At 39.7% G+C, this 20,892-nt stretch overlaps 1 protein-coding gene across 1 annotated transcript in view; it reads right to left on the bottom strand.

Moving 5' to 3' along the window:
* LOC109992196 (carbohydrate sulfotransferase 15) overlaps positions 1-20,605 on the bottom strand; it is a 42,343-nt gene extending 21,738 nt beyond the window's left edge. The window contains exon 1 of the mRNA XM_020644721.3: positions 20,332-20,605. The gene's annotated coding sequence lies outside the window, so the exon portion shown is untranslated. The remainder of the gene's footprint in view (positions 1-20,331) is intronic.
* Between the last annotated feature and the right edge of the window lie 287 nt (positions 20,606-20,892).

Raw genomic sequence — 20,892 nt, 5'->3', positions numbered from 1 at the left:
TTGGGCCAGAAAATCAACTATAGGAGCATACAGTAGGAGGACAATATTTAATCATACCTGAACAATGGCATCAGAAATATGGATTAGATATTGAAGATATTGAAATCATGATTAATTACAGTGTTGTTTGCACACACATGGCAGATGTTGTATCGGTGCTTGTCTTGCATGATGGTCCACCAGAACAAGTAGTGTGCATGTACTTCCTGTTATTTAAAGAGGCTAAATTTATGCAGGGTCTCATTGAAGCAAATTTTCGAATTTTACAAAGTCACAAGCGCTCTGAAGAGAAAAAGGTTTGCTGCTTTTCTGTGCAATGAAAACACTAGGAGAAGGATACATCATTTTGGATTGCACTGGTGCCATTAGCACTTATCACTATACCCTTGCCAAGTCAATGGAGGTTATGGAGGCTATTTAGAACAGATGGAAGTGTAAAAAGGTCATCGGGGTTTAAGATGGAAGAGAAGGGGGGGAGGGGGGTAAAGAGATGAAGAGAAAGAGACAGGAAAAAGGCACTTTGTAATTGACAAGACAATGTCACTCTCAAGGGAACCCGCCTCTAAATCAATCAGTCAGCTAACTGTAGCAGTGGGCGACTGGCAGCTTGACAGATCCGCTCTATTCATAAAGCAAATCTGTTGCCCTTGTCCATCAAACATGATGAAATAGCTAAACTGCAGAAGAAATATGGCTGGAGGGGAGTGGACAAAAAGGACAAGAGCTTGCATCATCTACCTTTTGAGCTGACAAACCTTCAAATGATGGTTAAACATGTGGATTTGAACATTTTCCTCTCTGAAGAGGGATGTTTACCACATATATTTCTGCATTTAGGACATGATTTAGTCTCTTTCGCTTTATAACTTCATGATAGGCTTGGATAGCACTGGAGTTTTGCATACTAAGATTATTGCATAATCTTACATATATTTGTAAATATTCATTTTATTATCCCAAGATCACTTTTAAAGTTGCTTATTGAACTCTCACTAAGAAATCACTAAGTTGAACATTTAACAATTATCAAAATACTCATTGCTCAGAATTTTTTGGCCTGGCAAATGAAATGTTCAAGCTTTGTTATCTTAATATTTTTGACAGTTTTCACTAGCGCTGGGAATCTTTGGGTGTCTCAGAATTCGATTCGATTTCAATTCTTGGGGTCACGATTCGGTTCAGAATCAATTTTCGATTATTATTTTTTTCCCCACCTCTAGTTTGAACACATTCAGTCAATTTCATTAGATACTGTTATTGTAATTAATAACCTTGGCCCTATGACAATGATTTATATGTCTTTGTGATTTCAATATGTGTAATACTTAAGAGTTTTTTGGCATTTTTCTGACGTACCGTAATTGTCAACTTTCCAGTAATTTCCAAGTTAATGACACTGGACCTACTTACAAAAACAATTATCCTGCAATAAGCTTATATTGACTGTATCAGTTTATTCTAATGATTTATCATTTCTGATAGGTCATCTATTTAGACAGTGAGTGAGTCACTCAGGGTCATGTGTTTCTTTTCTAATCATCAGGATTAATAATATAATAACATTATGGGTTATGAATTTAAAAACTTCAACCAAGAAAGAATTATAATTGGCTTTGAGAGTTTGGAGGTCAAAAAATTCCCAACTCTACAGCAAGTGCCATCTGCCTGAAAAGATCAAACACATTAACCCCTCAGATAACTCAAATTCAGAATGATTGTAATTAACTTCAAAGACACTCACATCAGTGGTAATGGCCTGCATGCTGTGCTGATGGCCCCCTCCTTGTGAGGGGGGAATGAAAATGGCGCAGCCTTAATAACTCATCAGAGGGAGACCTCTCCATACTGTCTGCTCCGTCATTCACTTACACATCAGTGAGAAAGACAATCAGTGACATTCGTTTAAAGTCTGCTGTTTAAATTCCCCCTCTGAGCCGTCCGCCTCTGCTATATAAAAATAAAAAAATAAAAAACAATCTGAAAAACTGGGCGGCTAATTGCTGTTCTTTTTGTCTGTCTTTTCTTTTTAGCTCAATAATCCCTTCCTTTGTGCTTGTCGCTGTCAGTATATGTCGATTGATTATATTTTAGGAATAACTACCGTGTTTATTGACAGGTTGTCTTTATCTGTACTCTAATAAGTTGCAATCAAAGTGATTGCTGTCAAAGTTGTGCTTCTCTCCTATAGTGAATGTTGTAATTTGCTTTCTTCGGCATTGATTGTGTAGAAAGGCAGCCCAAGCAATACACCAAAATCATAGCTTCCAGGAAAATAGTTTTGTTTTTTTCACACACTCTGGTCATATTTAAAGGATCAATACACACCACAGTCCGTTAATCACTCAATTCCAAAACTCACAGCGACAAACGATCATTGCACCTGGCAGGAGAAGCAGTCTGTGCTGCTGGTAGCACACAGTCCTTCTCCCTAAACTCTCTGATATTTCAAATAGAGTCAATGAATAACATGCTCTGCTGATGGGAATCTGACACGTACTGCATCAGAAATCCCTCCACTACTTCCCAAAATGCATAATCAGAAGCTTGAATACACTTATTCTGCACAGCAATATGAATGTCATGACCGCCAGTAGCAGGTTTAGTAGTATAGACTTCAAATAAATGATCACTTAAAGGTAAACAATAAGAGTAGGCTTCGTGTCAGCAATCTGCACTTTTCTTCAAACCTTGTCAAGCTTTACTTTTTCTTTTTAAAGTTAAGATAATTAAACTGAACAACCATTTTTTTGGTTGAAATCAGTGTCTGTGAATATATATTTTCTTTAGAAGATCTGAGGGGTGCAGTAAATTCTCAAATCTCGATAGTGGGATCAGTTTTGGGAAGGAAAAAAAGGCTATTGCAAAACCTATCCTCTATTATACAGAAAATTGTTCAAATATCTTTCTAACCCTTGTAGACCTCCACTATGGCAGCCCTAAGGGGACATACACCTATACATTTTATATACTCGCATACTAATTTTCCAGATAAATCAACTGGAAATGACTCGTTTTAACATGAAAATGTAATTCTGCTCCATATAGCTGTGGTGTTATCTTCGACTGTGACTGTCGCAGAAAACTAAGAAGCTTGTTTTTTGTTCTATTCGGCACATGAAGAATTAAATGAAGTCTTTTTTTAGGAAATTAAAAGAAAGAGGCCATGAAAACTCTTAAGGTTTTTTTTTCTTCCTTTTGTTTTTCTTTTGTCCTTCAAAGTGCCAGAAGAAGAAGGTCAACTTGCTAAATCAGACTTAATCTTTCATTATCAGTGACGTTTACATGCCAGCTAAACCTTCACTTATCTGCAACAGGCAGATTAGAGCTTGTGTTTGAGCCTGCGATTCTTCAAGCAGGATTGATCCATAAAAAGACCCAACAGCCAATGAAAAATGATCAAATCCGCCCTGATGTATTAATAACTAGATACCTAATAGTTAATCAGAGCCGTTGAGACGATGGAGGAGAAAATCAAGATGTGATGGACACAGAGAGTAAATATATTCATAGTAGCACAGCATTTTTTAAGCATTTGTATAACATTGCACAGCGTGTAATACAAATGATTAAGGTTCAGAGTAGGTAATGTAATACCGACTGACAAACAAGAGATGTAAAGTGATTGTCCCCGATTCAGTGTTTTTATCTTTCTGTTATCTGTGACAGTAGAAAAGAAAAAAACGATTAACAAAGGTGGGACGTGCGCAGCATAAATACATCCCTAGTTTTGTTTTTGATTTTTCTTTTTGCAACCACAGAGAAAGAGAAAAGAGGTGAGGTAAGATAGTATAGTACTTTCTTTTTTTTTGCTGCGTTCAGGCTGTGGTGGAAAATAAAACATGAGCACAAAATGACAGAGCGGACTGAAAACCCTGCAAAGAAGACACTCAGGAGACCTTGAGAATAGAACGGCACATTCTGTCCAGCATGTCCTCATGCACAGCTGCCCAGGAGTGCTCTCGACCTCCTCTCGGAGACCGACTTCAACCATCCACTGTCACACTAAAGGAACAGTTTGCACGTCAGTAACAAGCCCTTAAATTGAGCATTTTTCAAGCCTTTTCCCCTGAAGGCACACTTACAGATCCTCCCTAAGCAAATAAGCAAAGAACTGAAGAGTAAACAGATAATGACTTCAGACTGTGAGCAGAATTACTGTACCGCCTGCAGACTCAAGCAGTTTCCCATTATGTCTTTTTCTACACAAACAACTAAAGAGCTGACGGTAAGATCCAATACTAGCCGAGGGGCATGAAGCGCACATTCAGTGTATGTTCTCCCATCTGCCCATCCTTCCTACAGTGACCTCCTCACATTTCTGAAAGACAGGAAGTGGATTTTGGTTGAAGGCCACCAAAAACACGGGAAGCACAGTCAGGGCAGCAGAAGTAGTATTCGGAAGGAGAAAGGATGTGTCACGGCTGTGTCAGCAGCGGAAAAAAAGAACGTTTTTCCACTCGAACACTCACAATAATTAAAGTTCAGCGTGAGGCCACAGAGAGGGAAGAGCAGCTACAAGAGTCAAGCTGATATGTGACACTGATGAAGCTTTTTGATTGGTTGAAAAAGGGCAGATGACTAATGTTTTCTGATGACATGGACACTCTCACAGTCTCTAGGCTGTATTCATTTAGCTGCTGGAAAACCCTTATTAGCATTGTTACTATGAAGTTAAGTACATGTACATATTAGTAATAACTTTAAAAGTTAAAATAGTCCCGCATTACACATGTCATACATATAACGTCAAGTGTAAATCACAATCTTAAAAGATTTTAAGTGGTTTTGATATCTACTACACATCTAGGGGTTTTGTTTCCTGTTGCAGGAAAATATTGACCACAGCATTTTGTAATAAAACTGGTCCTTTTATGAAGAAATCTTAAAAAAAATCCCAAATCCTGTTTTGATTACAATATCATTGCTCCTAATAATGCTAAAAATGAAAATGATATACCTAACTGTGGAGCAACTTTTTAAACAAATGCAATCGGTTGGAAAAAACAGCATTTGTGGATGTAAATGAAGCGAGAACCAAAGCAAGCTACTGAGGCGTGAAATTAATCCTCACTATGGCTCGGGACTGCAAGAAAACACATCTGTAAATTAGATTGCATTGAACTACATCCCTACAATGTACAGCAAAGCACCGCTGATCATCGAGCAAGAAGGCACCCTATGACCTGTCAAATATGTCGCTTCCTCCTTCAGTGCCCTCCGGGGGGCTGCAGCCCGATCTCATCGTGTTCATCATGTAAATCACTAGCATACCGCACAAGCAAGAAGATCAGCGTTCAGAGCGGATTCATTCTTTGTATTACCCGGGGAGAAGTCATCCGTCACATTCCCACAGATCACACACACTGCTGACCAGAGATCAGATTCTAATCTTCCAGGAAGTCAGCCAGCAGAACCCCCCAGGGGACCTGAGGACCTGACCGTGACCCGACCAAGGAGCCGCCGGGTCAAATTATCCACACAGTCTTTTTGGACACTTTCACTGCTGCGAAGGGTGGTGAAAAAAATGTGACCTATGCCCTGGATTCATAACTGCTGCTCAGTCCCAGTTCAGCACTTTTGCTCCCAACTTATCTTTTATTCATTATTTTAATTTCACCGTCAACCTCCCACAGCCGGGGGCCGCCTTCTGAAGTGGATAAGTGCTTATGATGGTGTGATTAAAAAGAGCTGAACAACAATGGCTGCCATTTGAATTATTGATGGATATGCAACGGATACGTTGTGAAGAGCACTGGGTGCTCAGGACATTATGAGGCTGAAAAATAAAAAGCTAAGCCATTACAGAAAAGGTTAAAGGTCATTTTAGCAATGGGGAACTCGCTGTACATCACATTACAAATAAATGATGGTAATTTGATTTTACGAGCGTAATCTTTAACACAAAAAATAATAATTAAGGGTTTGCTTGTGTAAATGAAAGGAGCTTCAGGTTGAGGGGCATATGGAAATCAGTGCTGAGCTCAGGACACCTCCGTCACTCCTACCGATGGTGCAACAGGGGTTAAAGGACTTCACCCCACCATTCGGTCTCTGTGTGTTACAAATTTGCGAGGCGTCAAAGGGATGTTAGTATCTCACCTTCAAATGGTAGTCTGTAAGAGCCATGTGTTGGATGGGTTCTCTGAACTTGAAATACTTAGTTTGATTTGGGGGGGCGGGGTTTCTTCAGCAATGGTTTCTGGGTTAATATCACTACAATATGTGTAAGACGTTTCCACAAGACAACCAAACAAGTAGGAAACATAATAGCAATTAAATCAAACAAAAAACATGATCACCCTGTCCACTTGCTTGTTGTTGTCTGTTCCATAGTGTTACCTGCTGACTTCACTCATTGGCTTGCTCTGAAATCGTACAGACTTTTAGGGGGCTGTGAGGAAGAAGTCAAGTGGAACAAATTGGTACATTTATCTGCAAGCTGTCCGGAAATTTTAAGGGTTGCAGTGCATCTGTGAAACGGGTCCAGTTAAAAGTTGCATACTGACAGGGGGAATAAGTGTGAGTAAGTTTCGGGGGGAAAAAAAAGAAAAAATGAATGGGAATTGGTAAAATATCTCTTTGATTCATGGACGCTCTGTGCTGCGTAGGAGGACTGGATTTTTTTTTTTTGGGATTCATGAATTATGTGCCAATCGGCCTCTCATCCCCTAAAGGTCCATCTCTCGTGTTTTAAATTGCCAATAACGTGGGTGGCAACTGCAGCCTGTAACGTTGGTATTGAGCGCCATAAGCAACTGCTTTCCCAGAGGGTGGATAAAAAACAAGGCTTCCCACAGACGGTCTAACTAGAAAGCATCAATCCTGGGATTACCTTTTTACATACAAGAATAAGAGAGACAACAGTCAAACTGGAGATAAGAGTCAAACGATAACAGAAGTGTGGATATTTAAATGTGTTAACCTCTTCTTTCAAATGACCACCTTTTCATTCATTCTACAACGCACTCATACTCACCTTAGATCTCTTTATTAGACCTGACAGGCAGCCAGTCTACATTTGGACCAAAGTTCAAACTACTGTTAATCTTTCTTTTTTTCCTAAGAAGCGGACAGGCTGTTGGTAGAAGCATTTAGTAATTAATCCAATGGGAATGTTTCTGTTTCCAGGGGAATGCCTCTTAACCCAAAGTGCAGGGAAAAAAAGATGCTCGGAATTTAGAGGAAAACCCTAAAACTTGTTTACAAAGAGGAGAAAAATGTAGTGGGTAGGACTTCCCAGACTAAATTTAAATCAAAAACAATGTCAGTTTTGTAGGTTTATTTTTCCATCCATGTTTTTGCCCGTTGACACCCTGAACGTACATTATGTACGGCACATCTGTAAACACTTCTGTGCTGTGGAATCAAACCGCACTTCAAATTGGTAAACCACTACTAAAATGTTCCTTTACAGCACATCTGTGTGACATATAAATAAAGTACGTATTTTGGTACTGTAAACATTTCAATGGGATGTTGAGAGCCAGTACAGCCAACAGATTCAAAACATAACAGATGTAAGTGATCAGGATGTGTGCTCCCAACAGAAGGCAGAACGTAATAGTTTGAGTGGCCAAAATCAATTCAACAAACATGAATTGAAAGATCTGAGATGAACCGACTGCAAATCATTTGGGGAGCAATAGGTTGAAATATTTCTGGTGAGAAATCTTTCACCTCTTAAAAGTTATTTTATCTTTAGAGTTTGGAACATTTGGGCTTTTCAACCCTTAGAAAAAAATGTGTACTTGCAACTTATAACGTTGCATATACTATCCATGTTCATGCATGTTTTCATGTGTCCAAGATTCACCTGGGACAGGTTCTGGTCCACTCTATTTATGGTCATTTGGATCCTGGTTTAGTACCAATCTAAAGCGACAGATATGTGTTGTCTAAGTGGATTGTAGCAGAGCTGTGATAAGTACTGAGCATAAGAGAAAACACGAGTGCTGTATATGACTAATTATGAGACACTGGAATTTGTGCTGTTGCGAGTGTGCAAATTCAACCGATCGGAGCACGTATTTTGCGACCGTACATATTTGGGTAATCCTCAATCCTCAATTTTGACCGGCAATTTGTTTTTGCTGCATGTGTTGACACATCACTAAACTCACTTCTTCTATAATTAAATGATTGAGCCCCATAGATCTGTATTGTTGTCTTAACATCGAAAGGTTTTGTTTACTTCCTTTCATTGCTTTAGAGCACTGCACGCTGGAGTCCGTAGTCGCCCCACCACCACCACCCCCCACAAACAGCTCATTTGTTCTAACAAGAGCTACAATGATATTGCTTATCTTTAAAGAGTTTCCTAATCTGGCCTCAAACTACAGTTTTTGTGGAGACTTTAAACAGAATGCATGATAATGAATCTGATGCTCTGTAATAATCCATGTTGAAAACTTGAAGTTCTTCAAGATGCCTTGTTTTTTATTGTATTGATCTATCAGAGGCTGTGTTCATAGCTAAGGGATTGAATCATATTGTGAATCGAATTACAGTTCCATCGGGGCTTTTGTCATTAATTTGGGACATGTGAACTTAAATGCATTTAGAGGAAGATGTGATCAATCAAATGAAGTTACAAAAGTCTGACATTATTCTCTGTGGTGACTTGTTATTCAATGGCTCCAGCTTTGGGAATTAAATGAAATCATAAAGTAATTGTTTTAAATCTATCTCACTTAAGAGAAATTAGCAAACACTCAACAGCTTGTTAGCAGTCAATGGTGTGCCTATATGATATTTCTGAATTACATGTCACTCCTACACATTATACTTAACGCTAACACGATGCTTGTGTGATAAATTTGTAATGAGCCGAGGTGTTATGAGTCTCACATTCATCATAGCAGAATGAAAGAGGCACTCGGGATGTTATGCGCTACTTGTGATTCATTGTTCTCAGCAGACACATACATTTTAAAAGCTCTGGTATAGTTTCCAAGCAGACCGAAGATGATGATAATGATGATTGTACCCTGGACACACATGAGCTGAAATATCTGAGGATTGGACGGTCGAGTCGGGAGAGTGAGAGGAGCTTGTTTGTTAATCAAATGAGGCCCAAGAGGAACCTTCCTTCCAGTCGAGCTGCCTTGTTCATGACTATAACAGGAGGACAACTTGAGTATCTCCCTGAAAAAAGCAACTAAATCTCAGTTACATCCAAATCTTGAAGTCTAAAAATTCAGATTTACTCTGCAAACTACAACTGCCAGCAAGTCTCCCCTCAGTAAACTGAGTTATGAAAGATTATTTCTTTCCCTCTGTGACGTTGAGGAGGAGAAACACCACAGGCTGTGATGGTTTCAGAGCAGCTTCCTTTGCTTTCTTTAATTCTCTACTTTCCTACGGTTCTCTAGGAGACGTATAGTAATCCTGCGCTGTAACATTTCACACCTAGTTAACAGTCAGAGTTTCATCTCGAAGCTGCGCTTAGCCTTCTGCCAGAGAGGGATATATGTGCACGGAGTGAGTGTTAGCCTATGACTGCCAAGAAAAAAAACATGTGAATTAACAAAATGTAGGCTGAAGCGGCTGTGAACAGTTTTAGGGAGGCAACTGGAGGGCATCCCAGAGGATCCACGATGTTAACTCTGACAGTGTGTTTTTTTTTTTTTTCTACTCGTAAGATGCTGTTCTTTATCTACCCTTCTACTACATTATGCATGTGACTCCACCATAATGAAGGCTCGGACAAATTCTCCAGGCTTAGCAGACAGGCAGGCAGGTTAATTCGACAAATTAAGGGGGAGCATAAATAGGCCCTTTCTAAGATGGAGGATTAATTGGATGGTGGCTTCATTTTTAAGGGTTGCAGCTTTTCTCGCACTGAAACTGGAATGTGAGGTTTAGCATAAATCACAATCTGTCCTGCTCAGTATGCTCTGGAAGTAGATTGTACCCACGCCCCACAAAAAAAAAGAAAGAAAGAAAACAGTTTAATCACAACTCTACCTGCCTGCTTGGCCACATCCTGATAAATGGCGGGTGGAGGGGGAGGGTTAGGGGGGAGGAGGAGGTTTTCTGACTACAACAGCACATCCATCTTGCAAAGTGTGAAATTTCCTCTCCTTCGCCAAAGGTTCATACTGGCAGCGGCTGCCTGCACAGATATATAAAAACTCCCGCTCCAAATTAACTTGGCAGGGATAATCCCACAGACTGATAGGTGCAGCAGTGAAAATAACACTTGATAAAAATACCTTTGGACTTGGGCCAGGTGGGAGTGTGTTTCCTATGCTGGCAGATTCACATTTTGAGTTTTTTCCCATTTGACACATCTTTTTGTCCCAAACTGAAACTTGAAGCTTGTTATTTAAAGTTGTGTGGACAATTGATTAAACATTAATTAAAATTAAATACAGGCTTAATTGATCGCAATTAATCTCATACAGTATATCAATAATGGGAAAAGCACTGCTTTACAGGAAGACTTACTGCATTTCCCTGTGTGTAGTAAGTTATTTTTAACTTCCACATTCAAATTGTACAATTCTTCACCTAAAGTTAATTCACAGACTCCCTGAATGTGCGCAGCTTGTAACTGATTTGTGTTGATGACGTACACAAGGATCCAACTGAAAGTAGTTCTGAATGACATCACAAGTTTTCAGAAGTAGTTTTATATTAAACTGATTTCAATGTATTCAACCATATTGCCTTTAGGAAATGTGTGTAATCTGAGAAGTTGTAGTAAACACTATCTTTACACAATATTCCTGATTAATTGTGAAAAAATGGACACAATTCCTGTTCGCAGAATCTTGTTATGATTTTGATAACCACCACGTTTTTGCCTAAAATTTTCTTTCCCATATAGACAAATCCTTTGGGAACCAATCTCGCTCCATAGTTTCTCCTCCTCTCTGCCAACAAAGTCTGAAAAACGTAAAAAAAAACACCCTGCAGGTGTGTCTGACACTCCTGCTGGACATTTCAAGCCAGTCTGGTAAACGGAACTCGATGTTGATCTTTGAACTCATTGGCAGACGTGCAGCGAGGCGGGAAGTGTTTGCAACTTTTCTGTTTACCAGTCTGAGCTAGTTAAGACGTCGCCTCTCACTTCGGTTAAATGAGCCCAGGGGGGATCCCGCTAATGCTGGGACTTACATTAACTGTCTAAAACATGTGCTTGGTTACAGTTTTAAGAGGATGGAGTAAACAGCAGTAGGAAAAGATAGAGAAATGGTTGTAACATTGAAAGGTTTCACAGCAGCGTGTTTAAAGAGCAGCCGGAGGTAATTTGAAAGTGAACACATCTGTGCTCGGTGGTCTACATAGTCTGAGGTCCCCACAGGTCTGTGGCAGGCCCATTAGAGTGACATCTGTAAGACAGATACTGTCTGTATCTTAAACACACACACACACACAACCACTAATACTCAGTCTTTCTGCTAACCTAAGGGATTTCATGGCAACACATGAAAGCATCCACGGCCCAGTGGATGCTTAAATATAGACTTTTTTTAAAGTCAGAAGTATAAAAACAGAATGTTCTTTCAATAATTTATGTTTTTGTTCCTCATTTTTTACACTCTGTAAATTTTACCAGTTTGGTTTTGATGTAAAAAAAAAAAGAAACACAGTGTTGATTAAAATCAATACTACAGAAATCTTGCCTCACAAGCTCTCTGTAGTTGAATAGTTTCTTTTGATTTTTATCCTCTCTGAGCGTTCTGCAGAATGATAATTTATCTTTTTTTTTACAATATTCCTCTAAGGTTTTTTTTTAATAGTTATAATCCTCCCTTAGTGCCAACATGACTGTGTACCTAAACGTAGAACTATGTTTCCAAAATCATTAAAAGGAGCATTTTTCTGATCTTGTCAACAACAACTTAAAGGCTAGGGAAAGATCAAGGTTATTGTCGAAAGAAAGTTTGACCACTTTCAGCACAGGACAGATCGTGAATTGCGTGTGAGGCTTTCTTCTGAGCGTGTGGGTACATATTTTTTTTTTTTTTAAGTCTGACGCTGTTGGCTCCAACTCTCATCAAAAATCCCTTCATCCCTCAGCACCACCTACAGTATCTGCTTTGATGTAAAGGAAATTTGTGCAGTGCTACATGAAAAAGTTCATAGTGATAAACTTTTAATTAACACTTGTCAACTTGTGTTCAAGGCATAGCCATTTTCTTATTTTTGAACTTCAGTTCCAGTAGCTCTTTGGGAGATGTGAAGAGAAAATCTAATTCACTGTGGGTTACAATTGCATCCCTGGTTTTTACTTATGGTTTGACATCATAGCGGATGTTATTGAAAGAGTCCAAATTTAGGCTGAAACTGCAGCAAGTGTCTTCACTTCAGCACCTTGCCTCAAATCTCTCCGTTTGTGCTCCCACCTTTTACTCTAATATAAACGTGTCAGCTGTTTGAGCAAAAAAGAACAAGTGATAAGACATTATTTTCAGCACTCTTAATGTTATAATTAAAGAGGTTAGATGTGTTTGTGAAACAGGAATATTTACATAATTGTAAACACATATTGTCTGCACAAGTGATATTGTCCTCACACTACACAGACCCATTAATCAAAGTACTGACTGCAAAGGGGGGCCTGTCCTCATTTGACAGACTCCATCTATACAACCAAACTGGGTGCAGATGGTGAGGGAAATAAAGCCAGTTAACTTTCCCATGCATCATTAATACGAGCAATGACCCCCGACCTGGCAACGGCACACAGGAACTCCGCGAGCCAGATTTACCTTCTTACTCAGCACCTCAGTGTCCCAGCATGATGTCCAGTCTACAGTGTACAATGTTAATGTAATAAAGTCTCTTACAGAAAAGAAAACAAGTGAAAAACATGAGGAAGGTCACAGTTTTCAGGTGTGAGCGTTTCTTGTCTTTAAGTAAATCTATCTGTCAACAGATGTTGCTGAAGCAATTTTTTTCAAGATGACATTTTGTTCTCCTTTATCTATGGTTTAATGTTGAGAAGCATGTCACCTGTGGATGGAGCAGAAAGTCGTTCTCACCACCGAGTCATCTTAAACCACTTGGACTATTTACCAATGGTTCAAAATATATGTAAAAAACTTTAATAGGTTACAAGATGATTTATTTAACCAGGAGAACCTGAACCTAAAGAATCTCATTTATAAGAATGTCCTGGCCAAGAGGAGCAGCAGCACAACTAAAAAGTTAGAGACATAAAACACAGAACAATTACAGACACAGATGAACACATCCTGAGTCACAGAGCAGAAAAGTCATGATTCAAAGCATCTACAACCTGAAACATCTTTCTCCAACACCTTCTATCTATTTTTAAAATGACCAGCTCTCGCAGACAGAGATCATCCTGCTGGAGACTGCAGGCCGCAGGAGCAGCATACCTGAAACCCCTTCTCCCTGTTTCCAGACTTTGAGAACAGATAACAACAATACGTTTTGTGACTTGGCTGCAGAGCGAAGACTGTGGCTTCCAGCACTTTTCACATGAATACAGTAACACAAGTAGGAGGGAAGCAGATTAAGTAGAGCCTAAAAATTTCGACATTTCAGGCAGACTGCCCCGTAAAATCTTCCTGTGTTGGCGTTTAACACCGGTCTTTTGCACATGAGTCTTTCTCTGGTAGGGAACGCACGCTTTACAGTGTATGGCCATGTGCTGGTAGCTGTGAGACTTCCTGAATATTTTCTTCTGCTTTCCCACATCGGCTCAGCTCGACTTCACACAACGATTTACAAGGGCAGTTAATTTTCCTTCCTTATTTTGAAAGTCTAAACAGACGTTGCATTTCCCTCCCACCTCCCCCCATAACTTGGCCGGGAATCCCTGCATCAGCTAACCCTAACTATACCTTAAATTGTCCTACTATGAAGGTTAGGGCTACTGACCAAGCTGCTTTATCTCATGAGTTTGAAATGAAACTGTTGAAATTACACATTTGCATCTCGACTAGAAACTATCCTCTTAGTTTGAAATTTAGAGGCAGTTTTGCAAGATATTCTTAAAGGGACTCATACACGTCTCTGTAAGAGTTTAAACAGCTTAAAGTTTAGACCTCCCAGACTATGACAAAATCATCTACAACCATAAAGAGAATAATGCTTCCACGCTTCCCCTTGTTTACTTGAGCCAATAACATTGAGAAAAATAACTTCCATGCAACGGACTCCAGAGATAAAGCAGATTAATGTCTGTCAGCATGTTAGCTTAATCACCGGAGGCCCATCAGTCAAAGTGACAAACAACCTCGGACTACCGCTTCAGACAAACAGCATCTTCTTGAGTGCTCGCTCCTCCACAGCCACATAAATCCTGTCCGCTGATCCACTGCTCTCATCAGGAATACATAACATAACTTCACTGGGGGATCCATCCATCACTGGGCTTCTTGCATGCACCATTATCCTCAGAACTCCTGAACTGAGAGCACCCGGATACCGTCTCTTCAGTTCAGATCATCCCGTCTAAAACTGGAGCCTGCTGTCACATAAGCACAAGCTCACAAAAAGAGCCGCCTGTCTATGAAACATTTACGAAACAAAGGGGTGACTTGTGACAGGACTGGAGCTACAGATGGCATCTATAAGGGCTGACATGTTTTGATAGGCTGCTGAATAGCCCAGGACTTAACTTTTAAATAGACACACAGAAGAAAACAGTCTGACAGTCGGGATTTGTTTATGTTGATGCAAAAACTCCATCTGAATACTGATGAGATTTATCTGTCAGCTGCAGCAGTTTCAGCAATGTTGAGTGTTCAGGTTAATAATAAACATCTATTAATAGGGGAGGCAAACAACTGTTTCTGTTCGATTTATTAGTCCGTCATATTTTATTTTACTTTCGATTTAGCGTCCTGTCTCTACAATGACACACACACACAAAATTAAAGTCAAGATAACTTCTTCAAAGTGCTTGTTTTTGTCTGGGTAAAATTGTTTTAAATGTTCTGAAGACAGTGAAACACAATATTCAACAAAGCAAATCAACACATTGGAGTAGTTGGAATTAATTAGTGTCTGGTATTTTTGTTGATAAATTACTATACAAGCTAAAACTCTGATCAAAAATGTAATTAATGAATACTCAGTTGTTTATTAGACTAGCACTAATTTCATCTTAGTAATGGTGGACTTAGTCAGTTTTCAACGGGTGCCAATCACTTAAAGCAAGACACAGACGGCTAAACACCTTAAAACAAGGATAAGAATGGATGTTATAGGCTACAGTTTTAAAGAAAATCTCACAGTCATAGTGATATGAACATTTGCAAAAGACGCATCTTGAAATACAAACACTTGAAACACAGTAATTGTACAATTTAATGTATTTATGCCAATCAGAGAGAGGCTTAATGCAAACTTTAGGTTCACAATAGTAAGCCTGAATCTTTTGGTACATTCATCATGAACCCTTAAAAAAGGATCAAAACCAGGCCTTAACAGTCTGATGGAGCAAACGACTGTCGGCATCACTGTTCTCCGATTCGTCCTGCTGATGCTCCATTTCTTACTATCTGTTACCTTCTTTGTCTTCCTAAAGGTCCAGTGTTTAAAAGGCTCATGAACACTTAGTTCTGTGTTCCTTTTTATTTTGTGCTTTTGGCATTTTTCGACATGCCATAGAAGAAGAAAGTGTTGAGAGGTACCTTCATGCAATACAGTCAATGGACAGCCATGGCTTGTTTTACCTCTCTAGTGAAGGAGGGACTTTTGTACTTATCTTGGTCTCCATTTATGTAGCTGGGGTTCTGATGTGTTGTTTGGGTTCTGATGATGTTTGGATTAATTGTCCTGGTAAGGTTTTCTTGGGTTCTGATGATGTTTGGATTCATTGTCCTCGTCTGGGTTTGCATGGGTTCTTTTGATGTTGGGGTTTTGTTCATGTTGTTCAGGTTCAGTGCTGCCAGGTTCTTATGTTGTTTTGGTTTCTTGTTGTTTGGATTCTTTTGTGTTTGGGTTCAGACGCTTTGTTCATATGAATAATTTTGCTTCAAAGCACTTTGAAATCCTTTGTTTTTAAAGGTGCCATAGAAATTAAGTGATTTATATTATTATTACTTGGCTGTTAAGCCTTGTCTAAAATGTAAAACCAACAGAGAAGTGATGGTGGGCCGAAGTTGTTCCAATGCTCCTCAATTCATCAGACGTCGTAATGTATCAGTTTATGATTGTGTTGCAGTCAATTATCAGGAGAGACAACTTGTTACAAACAAGGATACAATGTAAAACAAATTAAGACATAAGATCTGTGATTCATATTTAAGTTGAGTTATTAAGCTGCATTTTGTTTTATTTTTACATGTCATATCATTATGGAAACATTAAACAATGTTATCCCACAGCCTTAGGTTTCCTTGTTGTGTGCAGGCCTATATTACATGTTTCAAACCTAAACATAGTTGTCAAGAAAACAAAAGTATTAGAAAGGCCAATTGTGACGGTGTAGTTACACAATCGAGTTTGTGAGAGGACAACATATTTGAAAGACATCTGACCCTGCCTGAGTGCTTGAATACATATGGTTTGAGGCTCCACATGTACAGAGTGTGTGCCCTGTGCCCCAGAGGAGCCCAGTGGAGCTGCAAACAGCGGCCCCTGATGCACACTTGACACTTAGCTTCCTGCAGCAGCGACCAAAATAAAAGACCCCTGAAAGAGAGGTCAAATGCTTCATTTGAGAAACACAGAGTGCGGCTTCAGGCTCTCAGACTGAAAAAAAAGGGAGATGTAACCCAATGAAAGGAGGGAGGAAGAAAGGTGTCAGAGTTATCAGAGCAAGGCAAGAATGTGTGAGTCACTGGGAAAATACAGCAACAGGGGTTAGCTAAGGGACTGGTCGGAGGCTTTTTGGGATGAGACACTCGGAGGTCGGTTACCCCCATCTGGTGCAAAATGTTCCAGACAACAACGCCGGTAATTCACAAAAGAAAAAGTGGAGCAAAAAAAGAACGAAGTTGGCTGCAAGACAGTGCCATGCCGTGCTTTGTTAATTTCTAGTTAATTTTAATGAATCAGAACGGAGCCAGGGCCTTTCCAAATAGGAACATTTCCTTCAGGTTTATGGAAAGCAATAAAGAAAGCATTCTCTTATTTGAAAATTGAATTGTTTGAATAAACAGAAGCACCAGCGTGTTAAATCTGTGCGACATTAAATACAGGACAGCAGAACAAATCACATGAAAGTCTTCATTCAGACCCAATTGTCCTGACTAATAAACCCTGCTCGGCTGCACAGAATTCAAAGTGTGTGTTTTGCCAATTATTCAATGACAACACGGGAACAAAATCTGCTTTGAAGATACACTTTGAGACAAATTTAGCCTTTGCTTGTGCATATGCTCAAACATGAGGATCTTTTTTTTTTTTTTTTTTTTTTTTTGTCACTGTCAAAGTCCAATGACCCACCGATCTGAAAAGGGCAACAGTTCTGCGCATGTTTGCTGCCAAGTTCGCCCCCGTTCTCATGATGAAGTGGCCCTAAAAAGTCCATTGAAATTGAATTCCCAGGGATTCTCTGAGCCGTTGCAATTGAATTTCCCTCCCTGGAGAAATCTTTGACGAGGACTTCAATAACAAAAGGCTTTTCCCGTTGTTGTCTGCATTGCAATAATTGAGGGTCTGCTGCTGGTCTATTACTGAAAGAATCACAATCATTGGAATCTCTCATGATTGGAAACTCACCCTGAAAGCTGCACTTTCTTCTGTGATCACATTTACACATAATCAAAGTCCGTCTGAAACCTCCCTCTCTTTCTGATGGAAGGCTTATGAAAGAAATATTGTTAACGACTTGTTCTGTCTCATTCTGCATGCATGTTACACAAAACGCTGCTTCACATGCAGATCAGACAACAAGTGATGAATTGTTTATTTACTTCAAGTTGTTTTTAAATGAACACCCCCTTTATCAACCCTCACAGGTTAGTGAAGCATCTAAATCGAGAACGATCAGCCAGAAATATTACGGCTCAACTCCTCTCGGACGGCGTAATTCATCAGAATGCTTCAGTCAGAAATCTGCGCTCGGAGAGATGAAATGAGCTCAACCGGAGCCGAGTGGCTGCTGGAGGCCACGCACACGACTCCCTGTCGCGGCATTTAAATCATCCTAATCATCCGTCCCACTCGCTGTGTAATGAAATATTGCAGTGAGAAAAGAGAATCCCGCCACATTTATGACGCCTACGTCTCCGCCTCCCACGCACACTCTGTGTCAACTTGTAAGCACACGGTCACACATTCTAACACAACACACACACGCCATGTGTATATTTCTACCCATGCTATGTGATTGTACATGCAATATTATGAAAAGCATCCTTAAAGTATTTTTTCTTGCAAGTAATTATCATTTGTCGTGATTACTTTATTGATGTATTATTTGTTTAGAGTAAGATTGTCATATTTTTGATACCACATGTTTTGAAACGATACAAACCCTGTTATCTGTATGACCAATAGTATCAAAGTATTGACGCTTTAATAAAAACAACACATAGTCAGGCATATCTCTAACTCAAAGCTGCCGCGTGACAAGGGGAGAGTTTAGTTTCTGACATCTCTCAAGTCCTTTTGGTGCATGATAAAAGATGCAAAAGTTCAGTTTATGTCTCTTTAAAACATTCAGAAAGCCAAAACTTTGTCAATGTAGTTGTGCAATGAAGATTGTATGCAGGTGGTTGCATACCGGGAACGCCCTCCCATTCTGCACACATGTTGTTTATTGCAACTGAAGAACCTTGTACTTCAATTACAGTCTAAAGTCTGCTCAACAGACATACCAGTTGTTTTTATGCTGAAGTGATCAAATGAACTTGACAAACATGTTTGAGGTATTGAGGTTGCATGTCTAAAAAAAACAAGTTTGCTTTTTGAAAAAAAAAATTAAAAAAATTCAGAGATCTGTCTTTTCTTCCTTATTAAAAAAAAAGAAAATCATATTTGTTATTTTGAGATCTTAAAATACTTAAATTCAAAGCCAGTTAAGCCAGTCAAATCTGGCAGTTTTCAACTTCCGTACAAATGAGAGAAAAGCAGCACATCCTCACATTTGAGAATCTGGACCCAGAGAATATTTGGCATTTTTGCCTGATACTTTACCAAAGCATTTATAATGATTGGAATTTTTTCTGTCATTTGACTAATCGATTAAGTTCTCCAACTCTTCTGCTCTCGAAAGATTAGCTCACTTTCTGCCTGAACCCCCCTTGCGGCTAATGAGCTGGCAAGCTGCGACCATGTGCTTAATTGAATGCTCAAGTACAGTAATTAAAACCCCTCATGTTCCTCTGCACATTAACTTCTTCAACTTGAAAGTAATGAGGGAAGAGGGGAGGAGGGTTAAATTGATGAGATGCAACCTGAAGGCATGTCTTAACCATTACCTAAAAATATCAGCATTTGCATAAATCCATAGGACTTTTAAAGACGATGGCTTGTGTGTTTATGCCTTTAGATGCATTTAAATGCAGCTAAGTGGTGGGAATTGTGAGCGTTTTAAGTTCAGGAGTCGTTTAATGATGCTGTAGTGTGAACTTTTGGAAGCTTAATTAGCAGGTGTTTTGATGGCTCCAATGAATTAAACTGGACATTTTAAGGTGTGTCTGCGTTTGTAACCAGGCAGAAATATATACGGAAAGCTGAGCAGAAGGTTACTTTTACGCATGCCAGACAGTCTGTGAAGTATTCCCAGTCATTCCCATGTGTTTCTCCTGGCCGTGTGTGGTCTGTTTGGTGTCTCAGGTAGGAGGACAAAGAGACGAGAGGACCACTCCGTCCCTCCTGAGGCTTCCCTTGCTCTCATTGGTCAGCAGGAAATCCTTTTGTTTTGGCTCTCACGGTCGAAGCGCCTGCTTACAGCGCGTCTCATGAATGGAACCAAACATCCCTGCACAATCACGAAGAAAATGTGACAGAATAGCCTCTCTCCTGCTTAAATAGGTGATCTCGTATTAAACTGGCGGCGTCGTGATTGCATTTTAATACCACTAATGGGTGGATATATTATTGATATTCCTCAGCGACATGCGCGTCTAGATGCTGTTTAGTCTACAAGAAGGAGCTCTTCCTGCCGCTTTAAACCGACGAAAAGCTGAGTGAACTCTTGAGTTAGATTAGAACACATAGTAACCCATTCATTGTGGACGGGCAGCGGGCGCCTCTCCGCTGAAAGGAGCCCGTTATATCGGCGATGTCTCCGCTTTTATACACAAGCAAACTTTTCCATTTCTAAAGACATGCCCTGCAAACTCCAACGACACAAAGCAGGACAGAAAAATAGTAACACATAAAGAAATATCAGATATCAAAATGCATCAGTACAGCGATGAATTGGTTGTACGTGAAATAAAACAAACCTACCATGAGTTTCTTTACGGAGCTTGCCGGTCTCACGCGACCACCCGGATCAGACAACTCCTCACAGCCTGCTCGCGCGTTTCCATCCCGGTCACCGGTCACGCGGTTGATGGCATATTAAAATCCGTGTAATAATTGTTTTTTTTTGTTTTTTTTTGTATTCCTCCGCTGTTGGTTACATGTGCACAAGTTGTAGTGGACTCTCTTCACTGTGACAGCCTCGCTTTCTCTTCTGCCTCTCTCTCTCTCTCTACAGCTGCCTATATGAACGGTGGGAGTCAGACTCTCTCAGTCTCTCTCTCTCTCTCTCTCTCTCTCTAATGGGGTGAGGGGTGAAGGGGAGCAAAAAGGAGGGAGGGAACAGGGGTCCCTTAATGAGAACAGATATACTAAGACTATAAGCTCCATTAAAAACAGTAGGGCTGCATATACCAGAATTGCAGAATTGAATGTGAAAAAGTATTTTTTTTTTAAAGGCACATTTCAAAGAAACATATTTATCACTTTGTCTAAATGGAATAACACAGATTTAAATGTTTTATGGGCCTACATCCCATCCCAATT

The sequence above is a fragment of the Labrus bergylta genome, chromosome 21 (genome assembly GCF_963930695.1).
Source record: "Labrus bergylta chromosome 21, fLabBer1.1, whole genome shotgun sequence".
Taxonomy (NCBI): Eukaryota; Metazoa; Chordata; class Actinopteri; order Labriformes; family Labridae; genus Labrus; species Labrus bergylta.
The sequence above is the reverse complement of the archived record's forward strand: the minus strand, read 5'-3'. Positions and strand labels throughout refer to the sequence as shown.